The sequence below is a fragment of the Xenopus laevis genome, chromosome 3L (genome assembly GCF_017654675.1).
Source record: "Xenopus laevis strain J_2021 chromosome 3L, Xenopus_laevis_v10.1, whole genome shotgun sequence".
Classification (NCBI taxonomy): domain Eukaryota; kingdom Metazoa; phylum Chordata; class Amphibia; order Anura; family Pipidae; genus Xenopus; species Xenopus laevis.
Window position 1 is genome coordinate 95725867 of NC_054375.1, and position 17981 is coordinate 95743847.

At 38.3% G+C, this 17981-nt stretch overlaps 1 pseudogene; it reads right to left on the minus strand.

Annotated features, from left to right (window-relative positions):
* Positions 1-4668: 4668 nt before the first annotated feature.
* On the minus strand, positions 4669-7801 carry LOC121401242 (annotated as a pseudogene).
* Between the last annotated feature and the right edge of the window lie 10180 nt (positions 7802-17981).

Below are 17981 nucleotides of genomic sequence, written 5' to 3' on the forward strand. Positions count from 1 at the left end.
GGCAGAGCTTACCTATTACCTGTCCTTCATAAAGCCATGCTGGTTACTACTTATAATACCATTCTCCTGAACAGATGTTTGAATGTGATCTCCCCGAACCTTTCAGCCATCCTCTCCCAAAAACAGCAGCACCATCACAACTGAGCTGAAGCCTATCCAGCCAATGTTCCAGATCAAACTGGTGCATAAAAGTAACAAAATAATCTACATTTGGGAAATGCCACTCTATTTAAACCCTGGGAATTTACCAGTATGGCTTTGTAAGTGTAGTAACAGGTCAGGATAACGGCTGAAGTATATACCACATTCAGAGCAAATATTGATAGCTGGTCCAGTGTGAGTTTTTAGATGTCTGACTAGCGAGGACTTCAGCCCAAACTTCTTCCCACACTCTGAAAACATGTAGAGTTTCTCCCCTGTGTGACTTCTTTGATGCACAATATGGGATGATTTGTGTGTAAAGTTTTTTCCACGCTTACTGCACAGGTAGAGAAGAGATGAGTTAGAATCTAGAGATGGCTGCCATATTGCAGTATAGGCTAAAACTTTTGCTTATTATGCAGGCATGTCAGATATTCTGTATATGTTTTTTAAAACACACATGGGTCGAAGTGCAACTTTGGAATAAGGAGAAACATTGTTATATAGTGAATAAAGTACCCGCTCTTGTAAAATTTAAGAATATTGTAAGTTACAGAGGAGTTCCATGACCATATAAAAACATGAGTGTTTTTATACAGGTCATGAAAGTACAAGGTGACTTAAAGTACCCTCATATTTTGCAACAGGGGCAACTTTATTTATTATAATACACATGTTTCAGTGAGTAATGAGAGAGAAATGACATTACTAAGCTCTGATTATAACCGATGACATCATTAAGCACCATTTATAAGGATATAATTTACAAGATATTCATGGCCCTTGTGTATTATATATAGTGAATAAAGTACCCTCTATTTAAAATATAAGGATATTATAAGTCACCGAGGAGTTTCATGACCATATAAAAACACGAGGCCGAAGGCCGAGCGTTTTTATACAGGTCGTGGAACTCCGAGATAACTTCTAATATCCTCATATTTGGCAACTGGGGGTACTTTATTTATTATAATACACAAGTTTCAGTGAGTCATGTGACAGAAATGACATCAGAACTCACCGTTTATAACTGATGACATCAGAACTCACCGTTTATAAGGAATTCATTCATAATATTCATGGCTTTTGTGTATTATAAACTAATATTTCCATTGAGCAAAGTGTAGAAATAAAAGGCAATGTGCCTTAGTTGGCCCTTCAAACATAAAAAACAATGAATGTACTTTTTAAAAATACCATTGCATGCATAGACCCCTGTATGTATTGTTTCATGTCTAATTAGAGTGGCTGCTTCACTGAAGCTTTCACCACACTGCAGACAACAGTTGTGTCAGATCCAGTATGTTTGTGGTATTGATCTTGATCACAGTTATCCTCAGATTCTTTGCTCTCAACTAGTTTTTCTCCTTTGTGGTTTCTTTGGTAAGGTAAAAGCTTTGATGGCTGAGTAGGAGAAACAATAGCCTGTCTGAAAGTAGTTCCATTGTAAAGTGCTGACCAGGCAAAATGCACTGAGATGGCTGCCTACACACCAGATTTACAACTAAAAAAAATATTTTTATTGGTTCAAGAATTTTTATATAATTGGTAGTATGAATTACATGCAATGTACACAGTGTAATTTAGTAATAAAACTACAGCATTAAAATCATGACAGAATCCCTTTAAGAATGGTGCTTTAAAGGACAAGGCAACCCTTGTAAACTGCAATCCTCCAACTTGTAGTGCTCCTTTGCCCCTCCTGAATCGCTAGTTTTTTTTTCTATTTAGACACTTACTTGTGCTTGAATACTACAATAAGTGATGCAAAGGCTTCAGCTGTAGTTTTATGTGCACGCGCAAGGCTGGAAGTGTTGTTTGAGCACATACATACGGTCTTGGTATAGAAGCGTTATTGGGAACTCCTCTGCAGCAAAGTTTTTAAGGGCATTGAGCTGGTATAGGGAAAGCTTACATCACTGAGAAAATCAGTGAGCACGTCAAAATTCAGTTCAAGTAGGCTTATCTTTTGACACGGTATGTTTTTGGGGGTTGCCTTGTCCTTTGAGAACAAGGAAACCACTTCAATAATATTTTGACAATAAAGGGCAGGCCTTATAATTTTTTCGAATAGTACATGCAATCTCTGCATAACATAATCAACCGCACTCTAAGACATAGGGGGTTATTTACTAAAATCCGATTTTATCTCATTGTTTCAATAAATAAAGCTCAACCAATCTCCCATCTACGATTTTGCCTTATTCGTCATTAAAATAACTCTAATAAATCAGATCGGGAAAAATAGCAATTAAATCGATCGAAAACCGAATCATATGGGTTTTTCGGACTCTTCTCCTGAATCCTCAAATTTTTCGAACCACAATATCTTACCATTGACTTATACATGACCTTAACAGGTCTGAGATGCTGAATTATCGGATTCTGGCATTTTGCAACATCAGTGGGTATAATAAATCTTAAAAAAGATTGAGTTTTTGCCCCAAAAAGTGTAATGTTATTTGTACTGTCTACTGCCTCCGATTTCGAAAATATATCTGTGCATTACAGTTAAGCATAGTAAATAGGCCCCATTGTGTTTGGAGGGGGTTTCCTTGTCGAAACAAGTTTTTTTCAGCACTTTTCAGGTAAAAAGTTTAAAAAAGTAAAAGCTGGATCACTTGACTAACAGATGTCTACATATAACTACAATAAAGGAACAGTAACACCAAAAAAGTAAAAGTGTTTTAAAGAAATTGACATATACAGTAATACACGGTTAGCATGCACTGGTAATTGCTGTGTGTTTGCTTCAGAAAGACTAGTATTGTTTATATAAACAAACTGCTGTGTAGCCATGGGGGCAGCCATTCAAGCTGCTGGGAAAAAAAGGGAAAAGGCACAGGTTACATTGCACATAAAAGATAAGCCCTGTCCAATACAATGGTGTTTTCTCTATCTGCTATGTAACCTGTGTCTTTTCTCCTTTTTTTCAGCTTGAATGGCAGCCCCTAATTTGAGAAGAATGCCAAATCCCAAATTTATTCAATGGTGCTATACAACATTTTTCAAACGATCAGACTTTGATAGTTTGAAAAGATTTGTATAGCACCATTGAATAAATTTGGGATCACCCTGTTGCTGCAACCACAGGTATTGGCATTCTTCTCAATTTGGATTTGCCACTGGCGTGTGGCTAGGCCAGTGCCATATACCTTCATCCCCTGAACTGACTTTGTATGAATTGAGCTCCTATGGCTACACAGCAGTTTGTTTATATCAACTATAGTAGTCTTTCTGAAGCAAACACACCAGTTTTACCAGTGCAGGACAACAGTACATTAAATTGTATTTACTTTGATACACTTTCAGCTTTTGGTGTTACTGTTCCTTTATTATGCATGCAAGATTATAAAGTAGGAATATATTGTATATTTATTGCATATTATGTCATTGTGTTTTTTCTTATTTCTCCAAGATACAGGATTGTTTAGCATGAGTAGCTCTTTAGATGAACCACTGTTCATGCTGATTTTCCTGCTATACTGACAGCTAGAATCTTATGACTTGAAGGGAGGAGATTAAAATATTTTTCTAATGCAACAAAAAATGGCTATATTTTCTTATTTATAATAATGGTACAAGGTAAATGTTAAACACTACCTTCAGATGTAAATGCTTTTCAAATGGTAATAAATAATCAACAAGAGTTAACTAAATACATTTAGAACAGACTATTACAAGGTGTAAGTACTAAGTGAAAAACTCAGGTGATTAGATAATTGATTCTCTAAGTGCATTCCACTGGGAAACAAATATACAAAAATCAGATGTTCTGAGGTTCAAATAAAAAACAGCACAGAAATAGGTAGAAAAGATGTGTATTTAAGGATCACAAGGCATATTTCTTCTAGCTTGGTCAATAACGCCAAAACAACTTAACTTGTAACTTAAACTGACAGGCAAAAACATAAAGAGAGAGAATTTTCAAACACAGTTTATATACCAAAACACAAGATTATGGAACTCAAATGTGACTTCTATAGTTGAATTGTGCGCCTATTTTGAATTGATGCTCTGAAAACTCAACTTTACTCTAAATTTATTGGACAAAAACCAGAGCAGATCACTATGTCAAGAAACATCTTCAGGGACATCTGCCACTGACTTTTACATGGTCTTGATAGGTTTTGGATTATGATTTTTAGCAGCTATGGGTATAATAAATCTCTAAAAATTTGAGTTTTCCCTGTTAGAATCTGGACCACAAACATTTGAGGTTTAATAAATAGGTCCCTTAGTGTGTTGTGTGGCAGAAATTACACTAAGCACCTTATTATATATTGATGGGCCTTCTGCATTAAAAACAGATATACAAGTAAAAAAAAGATATATATCCATTGTCCAACAGCCCTGGAGTCAATATGTGTCCTAAAAAGAGGATTTTCAACCATACCATCCTTAAAATTGTTACCATTAAATCATTAACAAACAATTTAGTCTCACTAGGGTTTTACATGAAGACATACCTGGTGATGGACAAGGTCAGAATTTCTCAACCTTGTTACTATAGGTTCTACTCACTCTTTATTTATACATATCTATGCTCTTACATGCATATCCTTTCCCACTCTTGTGGCTTTTCTGATGAACTAAAAGTTGCAATGTCCTGGAAAAACTTCGCTCACAATGGGAACATTTAAAGGGTTTCTTCAGTCTGTGAGACTTCTGATGTTGAAAAAGGCTAGTTTACCTGCTGAAACATTTGCCACATTCAGGACATATGTTTAGAGTCTTTGAAATGTGCGTTCCTATATGCCTGACCAGAGACGACTTAAGACCAAACCTCTTCCCACACTCTGTACACATAAAGAGTTTCTCGCCGGTGTGTGTTCTTTGATGCACAATAAGAGGACCTGCGCGTGAAGCTTTTTCTACAGTCAATACATAGGAAGCGCTTCTCTTCTTTTTGAGTTGTCCTTTCCATCTTAACTGATAAATTTGTAGATTCCTCTATACTCATTGCATGGTTTCCTTTTTGTTTGTCAATCTTGCAAGGCTTCACATAACTATTTTTCTTACTAACTGGTTTAGAATCATCAACTTCTGTTTGACCATATTGAAAGCTGCTGTTTGTGTAGATTTCTTCACACTCTATTTTATTGGAAAAAGTACAGTAAGGAAAAAAATGATAAAATGTTCAATATCATGTTAAATTAACCCCAGGAGAGTTGTCAGATTTTAGTAAATTTGATCTTTTTTCCCAGAAAAGCAGCATGAATAATACATATACTACAGTGCTATAATCATTTACTAAACCCTGTTTGTATAGGTCATCATGTTTTGCTGAACTATAAGTGCCCAGCATGCCTTAACCATTAATTATATGTTGCAGGATCCTGGGAATTGTAGTTTACCAACTGGGAACCCAAGGTTAGATACAGCGGTGTAATAGTTATTTATATTCATGCACTGCATAATTGATTTCTCCTGATATTGTTATTCTATCTATTACTTAATATAATTGAATTTAGCTGATAGATTTCTCAACAGCATCTGTGGAATATTAACAACTATTGTATCAATTATACCAGCTGTCTTTAAAGAGATACTGATACCAGAAAGTATACATTTTTTACACCTATCTTAATATTGGCTTTCCATGCCACTTATAATTTTGCCATAAAGTATTTGCCCAATGCTTTTTTGGATTGCCTATCCAATTCCCCGTGTTTGTCTTTGAGGGGGCTGCCATATTTGTGCAGCAGGAGTCCGTTAGCATTAGAATCTCTAACTGACAGGTTGAGAAGGGACAGTCAGGTTGGCAAAACAGTCAGGTTTAGAAACTTCAACTAACAATTACTTACAAAAACAAACCTCTCAGCAAATCAATATGACCTATAGGTAACTTTAAAATGTATTTTAAAAAGCAGTTTTTAGTGTCATTAACTAATGTATCAGTTTAGCATTTCCCCCCAAGCTGCTTTGGAAAGACATAAGCCTTTATTTGCGGTGAGCTATCTGAAAACAACTGAACTGAAAGGTGAAATAACTTCTTTAATGTTTAAATTATTTTTTAGTAGATTTAAGGTATGGAGATACAAATTACTGCAATATCCCTTGTCTGAAATATGCCTATTCCTGATAATAGGTCCCCTACCTGTACTGAAAATTTTGGCCACTTCCAGTCAGTCCTCAACTGAAAATGTGTTATTTTTTCAAAGGTGTAAAAAAAATTTCTCAGATGGGAGTGTAGCCTTAAGGTGGCCATAGACACACAGATAATATCGTACGAAACGAATTTTCGTCCGATATTCGTTGCGTGTATGGTGGAAAAAGAGCCGACCGATATCGGCAGAAGACTTGGATATCGGTCGGCTCGTCGATCGGGCTGGACGGAAAATTTTGATCGGGTGCCTTTGAAGGGACCCAAACATCGCCCATTGTTAGTGCTGAATCGTCAGATACAGGTAGAATTCTATTGTTTCTTCCCGTATATCTACCTGTATATCTGACGATTCAGCTCTACACGTGTGTATTGAAACGAACGATCTTTCTTGGAAAGATCTTTTCCAAGAAAGATCGTAATTGTTACGTCTATGGCCACCTTAAGATTCGGGTTTTATTTAATCAGCCCACACTTAAATTGCAAAATACCTCTGTCTTATCTAATTGTTGAGCTGCTTACTTCAGACATTGATTTAGATAAGGTTTGTCTCATGAATCTTGTATGCCAACTAAACACTCCTGCAGGATCTCTGTAATGATATGAGGATTTTGCTTTGTGTCCCTAACTAGTTTATAAGCAGCCCTCTTGCAGAGTTTCTTGTTTTCAATTCAACAGTTACCCTACATTTTTAAGCAAGCAGACAATATTTAGATATATTTTACAGCAATGATTATTAACCAAAAATGGGACCAAATGCTGTTTAAGCAGTGTCACAATGATCCCATCTGAACAAGGCACAGAACTAGGTCTAAACCAGATCTTGAATCTCAATGCTGATTCTCCAAATTGAGTCCCTTGGATCAGCTGCTTAGAGGAACCTGTGATTGTTTACTGTAAGCATAATACCTTTAAAGGACCAGTAACATCAAATTTTTTTTTTCAAAAATTCGTTAGTACATAACGAAAAAATAACACCAACACAAATTAAAATTTAAAATAGCAAAGCCTTTATTAAGAAATAACTTACAGATACTCCACTTCCTGTCCTCTTCAGAAACGGCGAAAAGGCGACCATCCTTCCTGCAGCGCTCGATTTGTCCTCCCTGACAGCGTGTGAAGTGAGGTGAAGAGAGTTGAAGCTGTGGATCAAGACCCTGCAGGACCGACACATGAAGACCTTTCTGCTGTGACACGACTGGGAACTTGTAGAGGAGACGCGCTACGAGATGTAACTCTTTATGCCCTTGAACTTGGTCTGCTTCGTGGGCTCGTCTATGTTACAGCGGAAAGGGTAGGGATTCTCCTGCCACTCAGGCCCGTCCGGCCCCTGCACCAGACACAGCTTGTCCCCGTCACGCACGAACCCCGTCGCCTCCCCGCCGCTCTTCACGAAGGCCGAGAAGCGGTTAAGGTTGCGGCTGACCGTGGCGGAGCCTTTGCCCGGGGCTTGTGAGGAGGCGATGGAGGCGGAGGTGGTGTAAGGGCCGGGCGGCAGGTCAGAGCGGGTGGATAAGCGGAATCTGATGCTGCTGCCGGAGCCTTCGTAGTCATGGTAACCGCCCGAGTAACTGCCACACGTCGAACCAGCTGTTTCCTCGGCCGCAGTGGAGCTACTGTCATCCCATTCGTCGAGTTACATCTCGTACCGACTCCTCCCCAGTCACACGGGGCTGCAGGTTCACCGCCGCTACAAAAACACTTCCACTGGCTCTACGCGCGTCTCCTCTACAAGTTCCCAGTCGTGTCACAGCAGAAAGGTCTTAATAAAGGCTTTGCTATTTTAAATTTTAATTTGTGTTGGTGTTATTTTTTCGTTATGTACTAACGAATTTTTGAAAAAAAAAATTTGATGTTACTGGTCCTTTAAGAGCAGAGACACACGTGGAAATTCAGGGACATTATTCATCCAGTGACAAATTGCCTTTTCTTTGGCCGACTTATCTCCCCAAACTGCCTTCCTGCCTGCTAGAATCAAATTTGCTGACGGGAGTGCTTAGTTTTTCGAAGACACCTGAAGTTTCCTTGTGGGCAGAGACACACGTGGAGATTTGGGGAGATTTAGTCGTCTGGTGTCAAATCGCCTTCTTTGGGTTATAGAATGAATCAAGCTCTGGAAATGACGTGCCTCGCTTTTATGAAGACCTAACAAGTCAAATAAGTATTGATAACACTAGTAGACTAGTGATTAGGGTTGCAACCCAGCCGGTATTTTACAACCCTAGCCGGTAAAACACCCGCCAGGGCCGGGGCCGGTATTACAAATTTACGGCCAAAGCAGTTGCCTGTAAATTTGTAATACCCTTAAGATTAGACCTTGGCCCACCCCCAATCTACCCGACACTTAACTTTTTTTCTTCAAGGATCGCTCCATGAATTGGGTGCTGTCTAATGCACTTTAAACACTGTGTGGGGCACTGTGAACGAGTGAATCTAATTTGACCAGAAGTGCCAAATATGATCCCAAATAACAGACTTATGCTATGAACAAAAATGCACACTGCCCCTGCAGCAAACTTGAGCAAAACACATTGAGTGAATCAAAATTGGGAGAGTTTTGCAATTAAGATATACCTGAGTTTCTATTTTTGTAAAGAAAATATACACTATTATTATCTATAGTGATGGGCGAATTTATTCGCCAGGCGCAAATTCGCGGCGAATTTGCGAGATTCGCGCCGAGCGAATAAATTCGCGAAACGCCCTCGAAAATTTGCGGTAAAAATTCGCCGGCGTCAAAAATTTTTTTTTAGAAAAACGGACGCCGGCGTCAAAAACGGGCGCCGGCGCAAAAAAACGGGCGTCAGCGTTGAAAAAACGGGCGCCGGCGTCAAAAACGAGACGCCGGCACCGTTTCGCGAATTTTTCGCCGTTTCCCGAATTTCGCGCGAAATTTGCGAATTTTTCGGCGAAACGGCGCAAATTCGCCCGTCACTAATTATCTAAGCTATATACCTGTATAGAGTTCTAATTTCCCATGAAAGTCTCAGAGAATAACATTTATCTTTGGTGTTTATTCTCTGGAGGTAAGCTGTCAGCAATAGGTAAACATAGAAATATTTCTTTCAACAAAAATCATAATCTTTTAGCTCAAATATGGAACCATAAATCACACTAAGCAACAAACAAAGATTGTTATTTCCCACCAAACAGCTCATTGGCCTTATGGTTGCCTGGTGAGCTGCCAGTAAAGAGTTGCAAGAGAAGTTTTTCTCAAGGTGACAGCAATTATAGGGTTTCTCGCGCTTGTGCACTTTCTGATGCTGGAAAAGGCTAGAATATCTAGAAAACCCTTTGCCACAATCAGGACAAATATTTAGGGTCTTGGGTATGTGGGTCCTCAGGTGTCTTTTCCCCAGTGTGAATTCACTGGTGGTCTATAAGAGATGGCTTGTGTGTGAAGCTTTTCCCACAATCAATGCAAAATATCATTTTCCATACCCCAGCGCAATGAGAAAGACCTGTACGACATTCATTTCTGATTTCACTTCCATCCAGTGTCGGACTGGGACACCAGGGGCCCATCCAAAAACCTTAGACCAGGGTCCCACTCTCTATTATTCTTAATCTCCTCACTCAACCTCTATTCTTCTAGTCTTTTTTTCTTTACATACTATAATGTATTATTCCATCTATTTAGTCTCTTTGTTCTCAAAGAAATAGGGAATGGCCTTGAAATAGGCCAAATGTTTAGCAGCATGAGGGCCCACTGACACCTGGGCCCAGCGGGAGTTGTCCTGGTATCCTGGTAGGCCAGTCCCACACTGCTTCTATCTCCTACATGGGAAACAAAACCAAAAGCATCAGCTACTTGTATAGCATTTTTTATAACATTTTAATATAAAGCACTACAAGAGATATTATATTGTAAAAAGGAATATGCACAGATGAAACATGACAAAGTTAACAGCATGTTAAATTCGCAGGCAAATATGTTCAGGGACAATGTACAATGCTATGATCTCCCTGGCTAATACAGAACTCCTACTCGACTCCTCTGGCTTAAACATTTCCAAACAACACTGGTAAAAAGCCAAACTTATGGGGTCGCTTCTGACATTGTCACGAGTCTCGTGTTTGTAAAACAGATATCCAGAAGCTGGCAAAATTGAGTTATTCTGTTGGGTTTTTATGTACTCCCACCCCTACAATTAAGGGAGCCATATGGTTAGTATATAATGGTGGTGATGATTTTGGTATACATGAAAAGTGACCAAAACGCAAGGGCATCCAAATGTATATGTTTAGACATGAATTTTGCAAAACCTTGTCACACAATGTATCAATCCTGGTCTATTTACAAACCATTTCATGTTTTAGCTTTACCTTCTGTAACTGATAGAAATTTTTCATTTTAAAGAATATCAGAAAAATCTACTTTCTAGTTTTATCCTAGACAAGAAATCATTTAACAAGGTAGACAGGTCATGTTTTTGCTCTTGGTTACGTGGGTAAGTGTGGAGAGCTCTGAGACATCCTGGACCCTAGTTTGCTAGTTGGCATCAAAATATCTGCATTTTCCCACATATTAACTCAAGTAAATACTGTCCCCTTCAGTTTGAAAGAACCTTATTCCCTAAAATTAATTTTTGTTTTGATGAGAACTCAGAAATACAAGAAACAGTGCTCTCTGGTGACCAAATATTGCAAAACATCAATGTGGCTTTGCCTATCATAGTTTATCTCTCAGAAATATATTTATGGACTTTTTATTTGTATACTGCCATAAATGTCTACAGCATGTTACAGAGCCACATTGCATTAATGGCAAGGGGAACCGTTACAGATTAGATTTTATTTCCTGATTAACACAGTCAAAAAGTATTATCAGCACAAGTCCTATTCAGTGAACTCATGATAAAAATGGCATGTAATTCCCCTTTAGATAAAATTAGAGCTAACACAGACTGCTGCAGCAACCCATTGAGAATCGTCCTCTAGGTAGAGAATGTACCACTTAAACTATCTTTTGTACACAATCCTTTAGGCAGTTTTATATCCATGTACAAACAGCATTACCATTTAGAAAGTGAATATTTATGTGGCACTGTATCAAGTTGTGGCAAAATCCAAATAGATCACAGGAATTAACACTCCACTGTCCAAGTTCCTACTTATTCCATAGTTAAAAGCAATTAAATTTGCTGGACACAATCTATCTTTCATAAAGGTAGACAGATAGGACTGTGAGCTTTAGCAAATACAGTCATATGAAAACGTTTGGGAACCCCCTTTTAATTCTTTGGTGTTTTGTTTATCATTAGCTGAGCTTTCAAAGTAGCAACTTCCTTTTAATATATAACATGCCTAATGGAAACAGTAGTATTTCAGCAGTGGACATATTGGATTAACAGAAAATATGCAATAGGCATCATAACAAAATTAGACAAGTGCATAAATTTGGGCACCCAACAGAGATATTACATCAATACTTAGTTGAGCCTCCTTTTGCAAATGTAACAGCCTCTAGATGCCTCCTTTAGCCTTTGATGAGTGTCCAGGCCCGGATTTGTGGAAAGGCCACCTAGAGTCGGGCCTAGGGCGGCAGGATTTTAGGGGGGCAGCATGTGCCCAACCACACCCACATTGGTTCAAAAACACTGGGGATGCGCTGTAGATACAATCATTTTTTAAATTTTCCCTGCTCCAATCTCCATTGCTCCTGTTCCATTTTTGACCATACAAAATCTCTCCAGTTCAGTTAAATGTGATGACTGCCGAGCATGGACAGCCTGCTTCAAATCAACATTCAATGATATTAAAGTAGGAGAACTTTGATGGCCATTCCAGAATATTGTACTTCTCCCTCTGCATAAATGCCTTTGTAGATTTCAAAGTGTGTTTAGGGTCATTGTCTTGTTTGAATATCCAACCCCTGCGTAACTTCAACTTTGTGACTGATGCACATTGATATGGAAAAAAGTTTTTAGCAAACTTAGTACAATTACTACTAGGGCTTAATCAAAGAAATCCTCTCCATGGAATACTATATGAAATTGATTCTGATTGGGGTGCAATTCAGTTATAAATTTTGGAAACACTAAAAATTGTGGCCCGTCTCAACAGCTTTTCATATAGAGTCTAATGGTCAAAATGAATGATTGAACCAAGCCGTAGAACAATATCTGTGTTGTTTCTTATTAATTTCTTCAAAAACAAACTTCTGCCTTTTTGCAGAATTTGCAAAAACCAAACCATTTCAAGGGCCGTCTGCCCCCTTCATCAGTGATGTACACCACATCACTGACGAAGGGGGCAGACGGCCCTTCAAACGTTTGGTTTTTTGTACTCCGCATGAATAAATATTTGGAGGTACCTTAGCGTACACTGCATTGAGTCGTTTAGTGGAACTTTTTTTCTTTTTGGTCTTGCATAACGCTCACGTTAAGTCACGTAATTTGAAAAGTTTGCATTATTAGAAGTCTCCACTGCTAACTATGAGTGTATCGAAACCAATCTTTATCCTCACATGAGCAGCCATGTTGCCCAGCACAGATGCTCATAATGAGCGTCTGATGTCACGTACATAATGAGCAAGTTGTGGCACTCCATCATTATGTGCAAGCATGTGCCCCAATATGGCTGCTCAAACCGGGAGCTCCCTTTGAATGTGAGATTGGAATATGGCCGTTAAATAAGCATGTAAATATGAAATAAACCCAATAGGATTGTTTTGCCTTTAGTAAGTATTAATTATATCTTAGTGTGGATCAAGTACAAGGTACTGTTTTATTACTACAGAGAAAAAGGAAATCATTTAAAAAAAATCAGAGATGGCCTTCCTATAATTCAGAGATTTCAGGATAACGATTTTCTGGATAACAGATCCAATACCCAAACTACAATTCTTCCATATTGTGACCTGTAATCTTTTAGTTTCGTGCCCTAAAATTACCTCCTTAGTGGTAAAAATATCACCTAAGGGGGCAGATAGCCATGTGTCTGCAGAATTTCTGTTAAATAGCAGCTACAGGTATGGGATCTGTTATCCAGAACCCCATTATACAGGAGCTCTGAATTACAGGTAGGTCATCTCCAATAGAGTCCAACATAATTAAATAATTCACATTTTTTTAAATGATTTCCTTTTCCTCTGTTATAATTAAATAGTACTTGATTTTTTGAAGACTTAAGGTAAGGTGATCCAAATTATAGAAAAAAAACTTATCTGGAAACCCCAGTATTCTGGATAATAGGTCCCATGCCTGTATATTTCTATAACAGTAGTCCCAACAGATGTACACAGCAAAGAGTCACATGGTAGTGACAAGAACAAACGAAAATCACCATTGTTGCAAAGAAGTAGATAAGAAGAAGGGCTCCTCCATGGCAGCAGCTTTTTGATTTGGTGTTGAGAGAAATTCACCAAAAACAGAAAGCAACAAATGATAAATATACATTCTAAAACATAAGCAATGTGAGCAATAATGTTGCAAAACTGATAATATGTAGTCATGGTTATGGGACACTAGATGTCGCTAATACATATTCCAAAAACCACTGTTTTTACAAAACAATTTTATAGGGCTCCTTATCTTGTTATGTAAGGGTAATGATGGGGTATCATACCTAAACAAGTTCCCTTTCACAGATTCTGGGACTTTTTGAGCTTGAGTAGCCTTTTTGTTATCCAACATGTACTCATCATGTTGGATGAGTAATCATCACCTTTAACACATAATACTACAGATAACGTTAAATGCAACAATAACCATTTTGTATTGTAGATAAAATGCATGTATGTGTTTTATTATATGGAGCTACTTTTGTACACATCACTGTAAATAAAATATTGTTTAAAAAAACCTACAGTGAGTGTCTAGTTAGTACATACTTTAAATGGAATGTGAGTTGGATAAAAAAATAACATAGCCATTTTTTCTTTCTGTATTCTTTTAATGTACTGTAGAAAAGTCATGAGAATCTGTCAAAATGATTTCATCACATGTTAGTATCACTTGTACACATACAGTGTACTGTAATTAACTCAGCAGATAAAAACATGCATCTGAAGCATCTATATCCTATGATTAATAAATACAATTTAAATGCCACTCAACTAGAGTGGGATTGAAGAATTTGCTTAAACTTATGTTGAACATGGCGGTATACTGGCCCTTTACTTGCACTTGTAATTTCACTAGCTGTGAACACTTCATAATGCTGATAATCTGTATCAGGTCCAGGTCAGATGTCAAAGGAATTGTTTGGTGTAAAAAGAAAAACTGGTTAAAAAGATAGGTTGTACAAAATAAAAAATGTTTATAATATAGTTAGATAGGCAAAAATGTAATGTATAAAGGCTGGAGTGACTGGATGTCTAAAATAACAGAACACTACTTCCTGCTTTGCAGCTCTCTTGATTTCCACTGATTGGTTACTAGGTAGTAACCAATCAGTTACTTGAGGGGGGCACATGGGTCATAACTGTTTGCTTTTGAATCTGAGCTGAATGCTAAGCAAGCAAACAAAAGCAAACTCACTGAACAATTGTGTCCCATGTGGGCCCTTTTCAAGACTTAGAAAAAAAAAAGTCTTAGGGGCACATTTACTTAGGGTCGAATATCGAGGGTTAATTAACCCTCGATATTCGACTGTCAAAATTAAATCCGTTGACTTCGAATATCGAAGTCGAAGGATTTACAGCAATTCGTTCAATCGAATGATCGAAGGAAACGATTAAATCCTTCGAATCGAACGATTCAAAGGATTTTAATCCATCGATCGAACGATTTTCCTTCGATCAGAAATTTGTTAGAAAGGTTTTTTTAAAGAGACAGTACTTTGACTATCGAATGGTCGAATAGTCGAACGATTTTTTAGTTCGAATCGTTCGAATCCAAGTCAAAGTCGTAGTTGAAGTCGAAGTAGCCAATTTGATGGTCGAAGTAGCCAAAAAAAACATTTGAAACTCTAAGTATTTTTTATTCTATTCCTTCACTCGAGCTAAGTAAATGTGCCCCCTAGTCTCAACAATTTCAACCTTAAGTTGCAAGAAAGGGATGATACAATTGGTTTTATCCAACCCATAGCAACCAATAAGATGTTTCCTTTTAAAAAGGTGACCTGTAAAATGGGAGGAAGACTTAGACCTCATGGTCACATATATGGATATGGCCAAAAAAACATCCATTTGCGCAGTTTCTAGCGAGAGAGCATACAACATCATATTTCGCTAGTACTACACCCCCACACGTATCAGCAAATTCAGCGGCAATGAAGACCTTGCGACCTGTTTTAGGGGATGTGGAGAAAGGGGATCCTTCATACACACATGGTGGACCTGTATAGTAGCCCAGGAATTCTGGAAGATGGTTGTGACTGCTCTCTGAGGTTCTCTAATGCAACATACAAATAGCCCCCCATAAATTCCTCTTAGGCATGAGAATCAGAGCACTACACTCTCAGCAGCAAGATCCCTACTAGCAGCAAATTGTAAAAAACACAGATTCTAGGAAAGCAAACTTTGATTACTAATGTGAATTGGACCAGAGCAATGGAATCTATCAGAGACGCACTATTGAACAAGATATGAGGGGGAACTGGAGTGGTATCTGTGGGCCCAGCACCTGGAACACCTGTAGCAGGGGACCAATACCATAACAGAAGGTACCATACACAGAACCCAAAAGCAACTGAATTTTCCAGCTGAAAGTGGAGAAGCATCTTTTTGCTTTTCTCTCATTCCCTTCCTTTACTTCCCCTTAACTATTACTTTCCCCCCTCCCCTTTTCACACCGTTTCCCCCCTCTCTATACCCCAACCAAACCAAGCGGTCACTTCCCCCTCTTCTGACCCCCCTTTACCATATCAAGGCACAGCTGACAGAAGATAATTTTAGAATCCAATGGAAAAAGATAGTTTACAGCAAATAACTAATATGATGCACTATGTAAATATATTCATTGGCAATAGATATGCAGTTAATTAAAGTGTCATTTCCTCTTTGATAATTTTTTATGTCTAAGAAAATGAATAAAAATTTAAATTAAAAAAAAAATGTGACCTGTAAATGGTACCTGCTAATTGGTTGCTATGGGTTACTGCTCCTAAGCAAACTGTGCCTTTTATAACATAAGCCGAAAAAGCTTTAGAAAAATAAACTGGTGCCATATAATGGCCATATATTGAGTGACGTTTGACTAAAACCGCAGGACTCAATTATCAGATAGACAGCACCAAACAGGAAAGATTAAAAAGCCTTTCTTTAAAAATTCGCTTTTCTTGGACAAGAATACAGCAAGGACAGCCTGATACATACAAACAGATACATGTACGCATCAGATGTAATAACATAGTACTTTATCCCTGCCTCACATTATCCGGTCCTCACTTTATCGATTCATACTGCTCAAATTGAATTGATGAGAAATTTATGTTTTTATTTTATGGCTTCACTGGGAAGCACATCTTTTTCAAATATCCTTGGTGAAATTAAAAAAAAAAAAAGCGGCACAAAATACACCACATATCACCAGGTATTACTGTGGAAAACACTGTGTATTCATCAAGCTGTGTATTGATTTTTAGTGATTGCGCGCCTCTGTGAAAAAATCCTGTATAAGTGGAAGCAGCCTTTTGAAAATGTTATGGGAGAATATGATGTTCATCAATCGCATTTTTATCCCCTGGGGCTTACTTGCAACTCAAAGGTTTCCCATTGAATTTGATGGATTATGTGAGGTCTGAAGTGGTGTAAAATAATGGCGTGGTGTAACCATAGAACACACACCTTGATAAATTTGACATCTGTTTTACAAGGCTTTTTACACCATTTTCTGGTGTTATTTGTTATTTGTTTGGCTAACCTATGACTAAGGGATAACTCCCGAAACGCGTCAGGTTTTTTCCAGCAGGAACTCCAATAAACCCCATCTTCAGAAGTGCCGTCTGCCTTTCGAGTCTTTGTTGTACCTACAGTGGGGACACTGTTTTTGACTGTGCACCTGAATTGAGGGGAGAGCGGAGAGCTAGTGCGGTCCTTATTTGCTTTTTTATTTGTTTTAAAGTCAGGCCTGGATTTGTGATAAGGCCACAAAGGCCCAGGCCTAGGGCGACAGAATTTTAGGGGGGCAGCAAGCCACCCAACCACACCTGCATTGGTTTGGAAGCACTGGAGAGTCATAGGAGATACTATAGTTTTTTAAAAAATTCCTGTACACCAATTCCCAGTACTCCGGACTTGATGCTGAAAATTTTCGCATGTGCACAAAGGAAGGCTGACGGGACAGGGGCAATGAACAGCAGCGGGCCTAGGGGCCCTGTTTACAGAATGATAAATAGGCCCTTTACATTATGCCAGGGATCCCCAACCTTTAGAATCCGTGAGCAACATTCAAAAGTAAAATTACTTGGGGAGCAACACTAGCATCAAAAATGTTCCTGGCGTGCCAAATAAGGGCTGTTATTGGCCATTTGGTAGCCCCTATGTGGATTGTCAACCTACATTGAGGCTCTGTTTGGCAGTACTAGGGGAGATTGTGGATGCACACCTAAGGCCAATTTCAAAAAGTTTAAAGCCCTGTCTAAATGATTCAAGTAAATATGCAAGTGCATGTAGTTTTGAAACAGGGTTTTTTTGTGTATGTGGGGTTTTACCTTGACGTGGTATGGTGGCTTATCAATATTATGATCATAACTTTGTAACAAAAAAAAACCCTGTTTCAAAATTACATGCACTTGCATATTTACTTGAATCATTTAGACAGGGCTTTAAACTTTTTGAAATTGGCCT